This window comes from Dioscorea cayenensis, chromosome 11, assembly GCF_009730915.1.
Source record: "Dioscorea cayenensis subsp. rotundata cultivar TDr96_F1 chromosome 11, TDr96_F1_v2_PseudoChromosome.rev07_lg8_w22 25.fasta, whole genome shotgun sequence".
Taxonomy (NCBI): domain Eukaryota; kingdom Viridiplantae; phylum Streptophyta; class Magnoliopsida; order Dioscoreales; family Dioscoreaceae; genus Dioscorea; species Dioscorea cayenensis.
The window spans coordinates 6,291,304-6,304,945 of NC_052481.1; the positions used below are offsets into that span (position 1 = coordinate 6,291,304).

Sequence of the window (13,642 nt, forward strand, 5' to 3'; positions counted from 1 at the left end):
AAGGGTAATGAATGATGATGATGATGATGAGCCCGCCTTTACCATTACAGCAAAAGGACGGGAAATCAGAATTTTCCAGTCATTTGATGAAGACACACCAAAGAAGAAAAGTGTGTTTTCAAGGCTCACACAAAGGAAAGTCAAAATTCCAAAACAAAGGCTAGATTTTGTGTCGTTCCAAGGACACAAGAATGATCAAATGAGTACCTTCAATAACTCATTTGAACCTCATAACCTGGTGAAGAAAAACGCAACCATTGCAGACCTGAGTCCTCAACTGAGTGAAAACAACGTTGGTATACCTCCAAAATCCTATCACAAGAATTAATTTGGTCAGAACCTGTACAAGGCTTACATAGCATCAAGGAAACTGCAGTTAGAGAAGATAAGACCAAAAGAATTTTATCAAAAGAAGAAGCAATTGATTTCAACAGCGCAGAAGACGGTGTTTGACCGTTTAACCCCTGCAAGAAATCAACCCAAGGTTTTCCGCTCTAAATTTTAATGGAGGAGGAAATGAAAGATGAAGAAATGTCTTATGCAGATATGGGAGTACACACTTGTCGGATGGTTACTGAAGCAAGAGGAAATCCTACACCCGAACAAGAACAACCAGGACTTGTTACAAGATTCCATAGAAGAGCAGTAGAGTCCTTGAATGGAGAAGAAGGTTCCAGTTATGTGCCACCAAATGAGGAGCAAGGGATAGGGACTAGCCTTCCACCGTTCCATGTACCTAGGAAACACAAAGAAGTACAACCGCTAAATGAAGATGAAGAGGATGAACCTGTCTTTGTTCCTCAAAAGGGACACCGTGATACTGAATATCAAAGACTCAATGACAACATGGCAATGTTGATGGGGTCAATGTTACAAATGCAGAAACAAATTAAAATCCTCATGGAAAATTGGCCCGGACAAGCAGAAAGATCGAGAAGTCCAACCTAAAGGCCGAGAGAAGCCCTGAGGCCAATTGAGCAAGGGGTAACCCCCACGGTTTCCTACGGAGAATGTGTAGAGGTCGAGAAGTCCAACACCTCATCCAAAGGAAACCTTCAGGCCAGTGGAACATGGGGGAACCTCTTATGCTCCCGTTCAGGAACAATTAGCTGTAATGACCCGAGAAGAGATACAGCGAATGGTAGTTGCTGAATTAAATCAAGCCAAGGGAATTGAGACAAGGCAGATGGAGACAAGCCCTATCCTAGCTACCACGACCTGGTGCCCTACTCCAAGGTATATAATGTTCCTAAATTCAAGCAATTTACTGGGATTGGTAATCCTGACCAACATTTGGCTCGTTTTGTGACGGCTTGTGGAGATACAAGTGCGAAACTGTCACTCTTCCTCAGATAGTTCTCTGCAAGTCAGCAGGAGTAGCATTTGAATGGTATGTAAATCTGCAACCTGAATCGATTCAAACATGGCAGCAGCTAAAAGACGCATTTCGAGTACGGTTTGGGGGCATAAGTGACAAAATCACAATTGCTGACCTCGCAGCCACTCGTCAAAATAAAGATGAAAAAGTAGTCGATTACATTATGAGATGGAGGAACTTGAGCATTAAATGTGAACAACCACTTGATCAGCAGTAGGCAGTGGGTTTACTGCTCGGAAACATTGATAGTTGGATGTCACCTTTCCTAAGTACATCTGGCATCACTACATTCCAAGGCTTAATCTCACAAGCTACGAAATTGAAAAGGACCAACCCGAAGGTGTTGTCCAATTTCCAGACCCCCTCAAGGAATGATAGAGATAAATCCAAGAAGATAGAAGGCGTTAAGTATACTGCTACAACCTTCAATGTTGAGAAAGGGAAAAGCATGGCGGAGCCCCATAAGCCAGAACAAGCTAAGGTATCTAACTTAGGTAGCGCTGACAATGAGTCAAGACCTCTTCCTTCCTTGAAGGATAGGATGAATAAGAAGTATTCCTTCAGAAGAGATAAAGTACATAAAATCTTCAAAGATGCTGTGAGAGAAGGTCTGCAGCTCCCTGAATGCAAAAGACTTGAAGATCAAAGCAAGACAGATCATCCTAATTACTGTCCATATCATAGGGTGTTGGGACATATAATAGAAGATTGTTATGTTTTCAAGGACTGGGTCGAGCGACAATACCAAGAGGGAAAAATCACACTCTCAAAAAATGTTTTGTCCGAGCAACCAGTTGAACATATACGCTATATGACTGCCCTAAACCCAGAAGGGTCATCCCAAGGGGAAGTCATAGTGGTTGGAAACAAAGTGATACTTACATCTACAGAAAATGATAAACCTTTTGCTGTTCCAGAAGAGCTATGGGAAGTATTTATATCCAAAAGATCAATGAAGATGTTGAAGAAGTTGGTTGAACTTCCAGGGATCATTTGGAAATGCTCTCAGTAGCCTCCTAAAGGTCAGCCAACAAAACAGTCAAAGAAGAAGAACAAGAAGAAAAAACAAAAGCGTGAACAATCAAAGCGCAAGAAATCCATTATTAAGGAGTATATAGAGACCCTTGAAGAATATGAGCAGAAGGAAAGGGTTCTGATTACCCTCAGAGATTATTTTCCTGAAGAAGTCGAAGAATTACTCGGGGAATTAACAGAGAAAATTGATAAAAATGAAGAAGATGTGCAAGTGGAGACTTGTAGGGTTATTTCAGGAGGAGAATACCCCCCATATAACCCAGAAGATGATGAATATGATAGCTCCTCTGAGCCAAAAGAGTCATATGAGCGTTATAGTCGGCCCTATATTAGCAAGAAGCAAGGAAAGAAGATAGCATTCAGGGAGAGAGTAAAGAAGGCGAACGCCAAGCTCTTGGAGCCCTACCCACAAGTAAAGTCCAAAGAATCATATTATACTCCGAAGAGCCCAAAATATAAGGTCTTGAGGAAAGTTATGCGTGCTGAAGACATCCCTGCTTTCATTCAAAGGGTGACAGAGGAGTCAGCTAATAGGTTACGATAGTTACATATTGAAGATGCTGAGTGGGATGAATCTGGGACATATCCTCCAGAATCATCAGGACAAAATTTTGTCTCAGAAGTTGTGGATTCTCCAGCCCCTGCTAAAGCAACACATACTAAAGAAAGATTTATTAGAAAAGATAAAAGAAAAGAGCTTTTTGATCAAGCCATAGAAAACGGATTGAGTTTTCTTAAACCAAAAGTCGGCGTCTGATGGATCTTGATAGTCATCCAAACTACTGCCAATATCACTGGCTTGTAGGACACACCATAGAAGAATGTCAAGCTTTCCAAAAATGGTTGCAAGGACAGGTTTCTCTGGGGAATTTGACACTCCTAGAAGACTATTTTGATGAAAGAGGTGAATGTTATGCCATAATTGCTCATGATTATTCAGAAGATGAGCTGAACTTCCCTGAGGAGGAAGATGAGGCACCACAACGGGTACATCAGATGCAACTTAGAACTTGGAAGACACTTCAACCAATACAGGCTCCCAATTCAAATAATTGAGATAAAGGGAAGATAATTGAAGAAGATAATGTTTCCCCTAAAAAACCTTGAAAAAGCCGAATTATAATATTTTGGCACATTTGAAGAAGGTCCCAGCACTCCTCAGTATGTACGATGCGTTGATGATGTCAGCTGAAGTTAGGGAGTCTTTAATACATGCCCTTCAAAATCCTGAGGAGTATCAAGCATACTTTGCCGAGGTCAACATAAAAGAAGCCCTATATGCATCTCATACATCTTTAGTGTCCTTCACAAATGAGGACCTATTACTTGGGACTACGGCACACAACATACCACTATATGTGATAGGATTTTATGATGGAGTAAAGATCAACCGGGTTTTGATTGATCCAGGGTCTTCTTTGAATTCAATGACCCTCAACATTCTTCGAGCATTGGCTCTTGAAGTATGCCACTTGTCTTCGGAGAAGATCATCATCCAGGGTTTCAATCAGCATAGCCAAAAGTCATTGGGATCGATTACTCTCCCCCTCAAATTTGGAAAAATATCATCTAACATGAAATTCCATGTAATTGACGCTGATGCTTCTTATAAAGACCTCTTAGGAAGGCCATGGATTCATGAAAACCAGCTGGTTCCTTCAATACTTCATCAATGTGCAAAGTACGTGCTGGATGGGGAAGAGTTCAGAATTGATGGAGAGATCCAACCCTTTGGCATCCATGAAATACACCATGAGGATGCGAGGTATTATCTTAACACATCCAAATCAACCAAAGGGGCAAATTGCCATGCCTAGAAGAAGAGTCTTTGATCAAGATGGCCAAAACTACTCCTGTGCTCCAGAAAAGAGAACCAGGGCCACCTCACTTCGGTAGTGACACCGAGTCATCAGAAGATGAGAGTGATGCAGATATACACCAAAGTAAGGGTCAAGTTGAAAGATCTACTGAAGAAAATGCATTGTACATTACAAGGATTCCTGATGGGCTATACAAATCCCCGGATGACTTGAATATAAATACAATTGAGTATCTAAAGACATTTTGGGTGTGTTTGTTTGGGTGTATTTGGTTTTACATGTAAAACCTACTTTACTTTATGAAATTAATTGTTTGTTTGAGTGTATTTGCAAACCTTATATAATTGGGATTACATTACAATAGCTTTTTTGGTGTATTTGGTTTTACGCCCAAATTGAGTGTAAAACCAAATCCTGGGTGTTGAAAACCAATGTATATATATACATGCATACATAGATACACATACACATACACATACATATACATGTATTTTTACACATATACATATATATACTCATATACATATATGAATATATACATATACTTATACAGATATATATACAATTATTTTCATATAATATATATATATTCGTATACATATATGCATATATGCATATATACACACATATACACATGCATTTTTCAATTACAGATTTACAAATCCTTTCAAACAAACACAAAATTTTATGATGCAGTAATTTCAGTTACATCCAACCAAACACAAGATTTGACTGCACTGTATTTTGAAAACCAAGTATTTCTAATTACATTGTAACTATAAATCCACTGCATTTAGAATTACATCTAACCAAATGCCCCCTTTATGTGCCAGCTCGACATGAAAAGGAAAGGAGTATTTTCTTTTATAAGGACAAAAGCAAAAAGAACTTGAATGATGATATCATAAATATTGAAGAAATAGAAGATGATGAAACTCAACCCATAAACTTCCAAGTCATTACCCCAACAAGCTCAGGACAATAGTTGAGAGATTTGGGAGCAGAATCAAGTGGTCAAGGAGGTCACAACAGGGTTTTTGTAGATTGTGGCATCCTGCATAGATAGACAAGAAAAGAATAGGCTATTCTGAGTTTTCCAGGCACTCATGTTACATGGTAACATTGCAGGAGAAGGAAGAGGAAATAAAGATGAAGAATGCACCACTCGAACTAGAAGATGGGGGCAAGCAACAATTGATGAGTTGGTTGAAATCGACTTGGGAAGCGATGATGACCCAAGGCCGACTTTCCTAAGTGCACAACTATCAGAAGAAGAAAAAGCATCATTCAAGGCTCATTTGAAAGAGCATATTGGCTGCTTTGCTTGGAACTATAATGAAATGGCAGGGTTAGATGATGAGGTAGCTATTCATAGACTGACCATTGATCCTAATGCTACTCCAGTCATACAGGCACCGAGGAAGATGAAGTTCGACCTAGAAGAAAGGGCAGTAGAAGAGACAAAGAAGCTGATTGAAGCAAATTTTATTAGAGAATAAAAATACCCTGATTGGATAGCTAGCATAGTCCCTGTGAAAAAGAAGAATGGACAAATAAGGATATGTGTAGATTTCATAGACCTGAACAAGGCATGTACCAAGGATGATTTTCCCCTCCCAGTTATGGAGATCATGATTGTCAACACCTCAGGGTACGAGATGTTCTCTTTTATGGATGGGTATTCTGGATACAATCAAATCAAAATGCATCCGGATGATCAGAAGAATACTGCTTTCAGAATGCCCATGGGCATTTATTGTTATAGGGTTATGCCATTCTGATTGAAGAATGCAGGAGCGACATATCAAAGGGCTATGACTAGAATATTTGATGATTTAATTCACAAAGTTGTCGAATGCTATATGGATGATCTTGCAGTTAAAACAAATTCCAAAGATAAGCATCTTGATGATTTGAGGACAGTTTTCGCATGCCTCAGGAAATACAAGTTGAAAATGAATCCCATGAAGTGTGCTTTTAGAGTCTCTTTGGGAAATTCTTAGGCTTCATCGTGAGGCATCGGGGAATAGAGATAGGTTCCTCCAAGATAAAGGCAATCCTAGAAATGCCTCCTCCTAAGACACTGAAGCAGCTGCGCTCCTTCCAAGGTGTTTAGCATATATCAGGAGATTTATCTCCAATCTCTCTGGAAGATGCAAGCCCTTATCTAAACTGGTCAAGAAAAATGCTTCTTTCAAATGGGATGCTGAATGTCAGAGAGCATTTGAGGGCGTTAAACAGTACTTGCTGAATCCACCAGTGCTGGCAGCCCCGATTCATGGAAAGCCTATGATCTTATATACTTCTGCATTGGAAGGGTCTTTGGGAGCTATGTTGGCTCAGAATAATGAAGAAGGCAAAGAAAATGCGTTATATTACCTTAGCAGGATGTTGGTAGGAGCTGAAAGTAAATACACGCTAATTGAAAAGCATTGCCTAGCTTTGGTGTTTGCAGTCAAGAAGTTGAGACATTACTTGCTAGCGCATAAAGTAATACTTATACCAAAAATAGATCCACTCAAATACCTGCTGATGAGGCCGTTGCTTACGGGAAGACTTGCAAAATGGGCGTTGATTCTGATGGAATTTGACATAACATATACTCGACAAAAGGCTATTAAAGGGCAAGTGCTAGCAGATTTTCTAGCAGCACATCCTCTTCCTGATGATTCACCACTTAATCTTGATCTCCCTGATGAAGAGACATTAATGGTGGAAGAAGCAAGGTGGCAGCTATACTTTGATGGAGCGTCGTCTATAAATCCGGCAGTTATGTTCCAAATCCCATAAATTAAAGCTGGGATAGGACTCATGTTCATCACACCGAAAGGGGGGATCCTCAAATATGCTCTCTCCCTCATGGAGTCATGTACAAACAATGAGGCAGAATATGAAGCCCTCATAGCTGGTTTGGAACTAGTAATCAAAATGGGAATCCAAGACATACACATATTTGGAGACTCACAACTCATTATTAAGCAAGTCGAAGGAGACTACAAGATATACAAACCTGAACTTCTTAAATATTATAAGAAGGTCAAAAATTTGATGAAGAAAATTCCCCAAGTGCAGTTGAGGAGGGTTTCAAGATCAAAAAATGGAGAAGCTGATTCTTTGGCGAAAGTAGCGAAGGAGCTGGCGAATCCAAATTATGAAGGAATCCATATAACCATAAGAAATATGAGACCCATTAGTACGATCCCCGACGAAGTCGAAGAGGAAAGTGCTGGGGCAATGTAGAAGTCTTCACTCTCGAAATGCCAAAGGAAGATTGGAGGCAACCGTTCATAGAATATTTGAAATATGATAAACTCCCTGAGGATAAATCAAAAGGTCTTCAGATAAAGCGAAGAGCCTAAGATTAACCCTCATAAATGATATATTAGACCGCAGGTCATATGATCAACTGCTCATGCGATGCCTCTCATATGAAGAAGCCCAAGAAGTTAGGCATGATGTGCATTCCGGGATATGTGGTGCACACCAATCCGGACCCAAGATGTGACTCAAGATCAAGCGCTTGGGGTATTACTGGCCAACCATGGTTGGAGATTGCATCAATTATGCTAGAAAGTGTCATCCATGTCAGATACATGGAGATTTTATTCATCAATATCCAAATCCTTTACACCCCACAGCCTCCTCATGGCCCTTTGAGATATGGGGCACATATGTAATCGGTCCTATTGAACCACCATCATAATCGGGACATCGGTTCATATTGGCTGTAATAGATTATTTCTCCAGATGGGCAGAAGCAATCCCGCTGAGAGAAGTCAAGACTGAGAATATCCTCAAATTCTTTAGGGAAAACATCTTATATAGATTTGGGACTCCAAGAAGAATTATTTCAAACAACGGCCCTGCCTTCAGAAGCTTCAAGGTTGGGAGATTCGCACATCATCATAAAATAGATTGGAGATATACCTCTATCTATAATGCCAGAGCAAATGGATTGGCAGAAGCATTCAATAAAACCTTCTCAAAGCTGTTGAAGAAAGCAGTGCCCAAAAACAAGAGGGATTGGCATGAAAGACTCCCGGAGATGCTATGGGCATATCGCACTACCTATAGGACTCCAACACAATGCACGCCATATTCTTTGGTATTTGGAACTGAAGCGGTCTTATCTCTCGAAATCCAAATAGCTTCCTTGAGAATGGCATTGCAAAACAAAATTTCTAATGAAGATAATGTTCGGCTCTGCTTGGATGAGTTGGACTCTCTTGATAAAAAATGATTAGGGGTACAACAGAATCTTGAAGTCTACAAAGCAAAAATGTCTCAAGCCTACAACAAGATGGCTCGTTTTCGGACCTTTACCAAAGGAGAGATGGTCCTTGTTCTCAGAAGACCCATCATCACCAACAAAAAGGCCGGGGGCAAATTCAAAGCAAATTGGGAAGGCCCTTATGTTGTAGAGATTGTCTATGAAGGAGGAGCGTATCAACTTATTGATGCCAACGGAGAAAGACCTATGCCACCCATCAACGACAGTTTCCTAAAGAAGTTTTATGTTTAATGTAAAGATGTTTGCCTATGACGGAATGTTTGGTCCCTCATAAGGGTTGACTAGTCATGTACAATTAAATGTACTTGTCAAGGCAAAACATTCATTTTTATGCATTTTTGTATTAAACTCACTTTTGTACTAAAATTCGTTCAATGAAATAAAGAGACATGTGTTTGTCTATGATGGAACGTCCGGCTCCATGTAGATCGGTCATGCACAGTTAAGCGTGCTTCCTGAGGCAAATACATCGGTCCCTCGTGATTTTTCCAAAAAACCAAAATAATAAAACAAAAACAATAAAAACCAAAAAAACAAAAACAAAAAAACAAAAAAATAAATAAAAACAACAACAACAATAACACAAAGAACAAAAACTTATGTATGTTAAAGTGTTGAAAGTGGAAGTTTCTTTGATAGTGTTTTTCCAATCAAGGTCTTCATCGGGTGACTAAATTATCTTTCATTCCTTGAAATTTCTTTCAGACCATAAATAAATGTTTAGTCTCCATGATGTTCGGGGTTCTTTGCAATAGCAATTGTGGATTTGTTATCACACCAGATGAAAGTTGCACTGCTTGTATCCAATCCAGAGTCTTTCATAAGCTTTCTCAGCCACAAACACTGACATGCAGTAGAAGACATAGCTATATATTTAGCCTCAGTCATGGAAAGTTCTATTACCTTTTGTTTCTTTGACATACACGTGATCATACCCGATCCTAAACTAAAAATAACTCTAGTGGTGCTCTTACGATCATCCAAACTATCCCCCAATTGTCATCGGAGAAGCCTACCGGTCTGCCACACACTTGCATGTGTATAATTCAGTCCATAATCCACAGTCCATGCAAGGTATCTAAGGACTTCCTTGGTTGCTCCTGCATGAACTTTGGATGTCTTGTTCATAAACATTGAGAGTACTTCCACTGTGTATGAGATATCAGGTTGTGTATGTGTTAAATAGATCAGTTTACCAATTAAGTTTCTATATCTTCCACCTTTTGTATCTCCATAACTAATATCACATTGAAATTTCTCATTTGTGCACATAGGTGTTGGAGAAGCTTTGTAGTTATGCATGTTGAATCTTCTTAACAGATCCAAAGTATAATTTCTCATGTAATAAACACTCCCTTCTCATCGTACAACACTTCAATTCCTAAGAAATAGCTCAATAATCCTAGATCAGGCATATCAAATTGCTTCTTCATCTCTGACTTGAACTCATTGATCAAATCAACTGATGAACTCAAACACACCATATCATCCACATATGTGAACACCTAAAGAACATCACCACTCTCTACAATCTTCTTATAGAGCGTGTGTTTGTTATCACTTCTCTTAATGCCATCTGTCAATTTTGATATATAGTCCCTTGGGGGCCTATTTTAGCCCATACAATGCTTTGTGGAGCTTGTACACCATGTGTTTCTTCCCTTTTATCACAAACTGATAAGTTACAATGTTCATGTATTTTATATCAATTTTTACATTCAATTGGTATGAAATAGAACCATATTGTGGATTTCGATACTAAATATAGTGTGTTATGCATTAACAGGCTTAGGATGGTACTTAAAGATGAGAGAGAGAGAGAGCCAAAAGAAGCATTTTAGACCTTAAATAATGAAGATGGAGCTATCTCGGCATCATTAGAATAAGGACAAGGCAAACTGGGGGGGCTTACGGGCAGCTTACGGTCGTTCTTACGGCCATAAGTCAATTCCAAAAGACCTTGCTAGCATGTTTATGCCCGTAAGGAGGATCCAGAGCTAAGTCAGAGGACCTTACAGGCAAGGCTTACGAACGTAAGGATGCTTGTAAGGACCATCTAGAGGAGCTTACGATCACAAAAAAAGCCCGTAAGGACGGTCGCAAGGAGCAGAACAGTGAAGCTTATGGTTCAGCGCTTACGGGCGTTAGCTGAACCCCAACACAAACAGAAGACCTTACGGACAAGGCTTACAGCCGTAAGTCATCCCATAAGGCTCACGACAATCTTCTCCAGCTCCCTTATAGCCTAGCCCTTATGCCCCTAAGCAGCTGTAAGTAGTCAGGTATAAATAGAACTTATGAGGATTTTTAGGATATTTTTTATTATATTCTTCTATTCTTCAGTCAATTACAGTTCCCCTCATTGGTAGTCTACTTTTTGGTAAGCTCTCCATTTACTTTAAGCACGGTATAGATTATTTGATCAAATTTCATATTTTCAGTGAGCATATTTTTGTATTTACTTCCATAGCTTCCAAACTAGGTTGTACCAATAACCTTTTTGTTTTTCATGCTTCCTTTTTGTTTTTCATGCTTTTATTTTCTTTATGAATTTTGTGACCTTATTAAATATGAAAATCGATAATATGTATCTCTTGGAACTTGTCATTGTTCACTCTTATCTGGAATTCTAAGATACTTTATGATGTACATTTATAAAAGACTTGTAACCTATTTTTCGTTCATTACATGATAATTTGTGTAGGTGAACTGCATGTTTTATATATATACTAGATTTATGTACTCGCGCTAACGCTGCGGGTTAACCATATCTAAAAGGAAGATTGCAAAGATAGTATAAATTTTTTAAAAGATTAGTAATATCTTTTTTTTTTTTGTAAATCGTTTTCAGTATGAGAAGTATATTTGCAAGATGTGAAAGGTTGAGAAATATATTTCTGGAATATATTATATTGTTTATTGAATAATGAAGATGATTGCATTTCAATACTTTGATAGGAAAAACAATTTTAAGTATTAAGCCTTCTACTTGGTTTTTTCCTTTTTTGTTGTAAAAATTGAAATAAAATATCTGTTTAATATATATATATACAGACACTTTATCATTCAAGAGAATTTTTTATAACTCATCATCACATAAATATTAATTTAAGAGCAATGTTGTTGTTGAGATGATATTAAAGAGGCCTTTAAGATGGGTTTCTCATTGGTCCTTTGACTAAGAAAGGAGAAATTAAGAAATGCTTTAAGATGGACCAACGTATGTAATTTTTTTTTAATAATTATAGAAACCATGAAGACAAATGGCAGATGGACAAATGGCATATGCAAAAGAGAGCTGATAGCAGGAGGTATTTAGTTATAGGATTTAAAAGTTGTTCAAGTTCTCATCTTTAACTAAAAAAAGTGAATAGAAATGGGGGAAAAAGTGCAATAACTTCATCCCATGCATGGTTGTATTATGGATGTGTATCAGAGACAGTGGAGTGTTTAACGTTGTCATCCATAGTAACAGGAAGGTTGAGGTCAATCAGAGTGCGTAAAGATGGAATTTTGGGAGATGAATGTGGGGAATATTCCTGTAATCATAATTTAAAAATAATCAATAATAATGATTGAAAAAGAACATGTTGTAAATAGTATTCCAAATTTTATTATTATTACTTAGAGTGTTTCAATTAATTCTATTGCATTTGAAGAAGAGATGATGATCTGCCGTGCAGCTAGGTTGATAAACCCTTCTTCTAGAACTTTGTCGATGAATGACAGTAGCGAGTTATAATATCCGTCAACATTTAACAAACCAATCGGGAACAAAGCATAAGTTATGTATCATATTTTTATAATTTCATGTGTGTATATAGAGCATTGAGATCAAATTACCGGTTTCTTATGGATGCCTAATTGTGCCCAGCTAATTACTTCAAAAAGCTCTTCAAGAGTTCCATAACCTCCTGAATATTTAAAACAATATATTTAAATGAGTAAATTTTTATTTTTTGCATTTATAGTTGTCTATTGGAAGAAAATAGATATAATAATCAATTAGAGAATATGTGAATTTTAAGTATAATGAATGATAAAAGAGTGGTAACAAAATTAAAGTATTTTCAAAATGTTATTTTTTTTTCCAAGTAGATCAGTGTTCTATGTTAACTATTAGTATTCTTTGCAAATAGATATATAATACAAATTTCATAGTAGCTACTTTATGCATATTTTCAGTGATCCACATGAGGAAAGTATATTTTTTCATTATATTTATTATTGAAAGTTTGAATTGTAAGCATTAATATATATATATATATATATATATATATATATATATATATCAAAAGAAAATGAGTTTTCATTATATGTGATATTAAGTGATAATAAATGCAATTTATATACTAACCTGGCAAAGCAATAAAGGCATCAACATAGCTACCCATCTCTGCTTTTCTATGATGCATGTCTATAACTGGTTTTACTTCTCTGATAGTGACACCATTGATCTGAAACTCAAATAGAAAAATGAAAAATTACATACAAATATAGTATTATAGAATATGTTTTCATATGTATGGACAAATGCAGGAATATGTTTTTCCATTAAAGGGCAGGGAAAAAAATATACACATTAGAAAGAATGGGAGAAAAATGAAACAATTTATTGTCATACCTTTCTATCCATTAGAGCTTTTGGAATGACACTAAATACACGGATAAAAGATTTCGTTAATAATTGTAGCAAATTTCCATTAAATAAATGAAGGTATTTTTTTTTGGGAAATATTTGGGGAAAAGAGATCCATACCCTATAACATTTCTACCACCATCAAATACAGTCTGAGAAATCAAACCCATTAATTCAATACTTTCTCCTCCATATACCAAATCAATGTTCTTCAACACCTGACAATGGTAACATTTAGTAAAATATTTCATCAATGTTTAAGAATTTAATTATATTTTCAGAAGAAAATTGAGAAGGGGAAAAGGAAGGAGGAGAATTGTAAGATAAATGATAATAACTATGTAGATAGAAACCAAACCAGTTCTTTTCCAAGATTTATTGCAGCATCTTGGTATTTTTTTTCCCTTTCCTGCACTACTACCACAAAAAACACAGATTGATTTGAACTTGGATGCAGTGCTTTTCTTTTCTTCCTCCAT

At 37.3% G+C, this 13,642-nt stretch overlaps 1 pseudogene; it reads right to left on the bottom strand.

Moving 5' to 3' along the window:
• Positions 1-12,148: 12,148 nt before the first annotated feature.
• Positions 12,149-13,642, bottom strand: LOC120271567 (annotated as a pseudogene).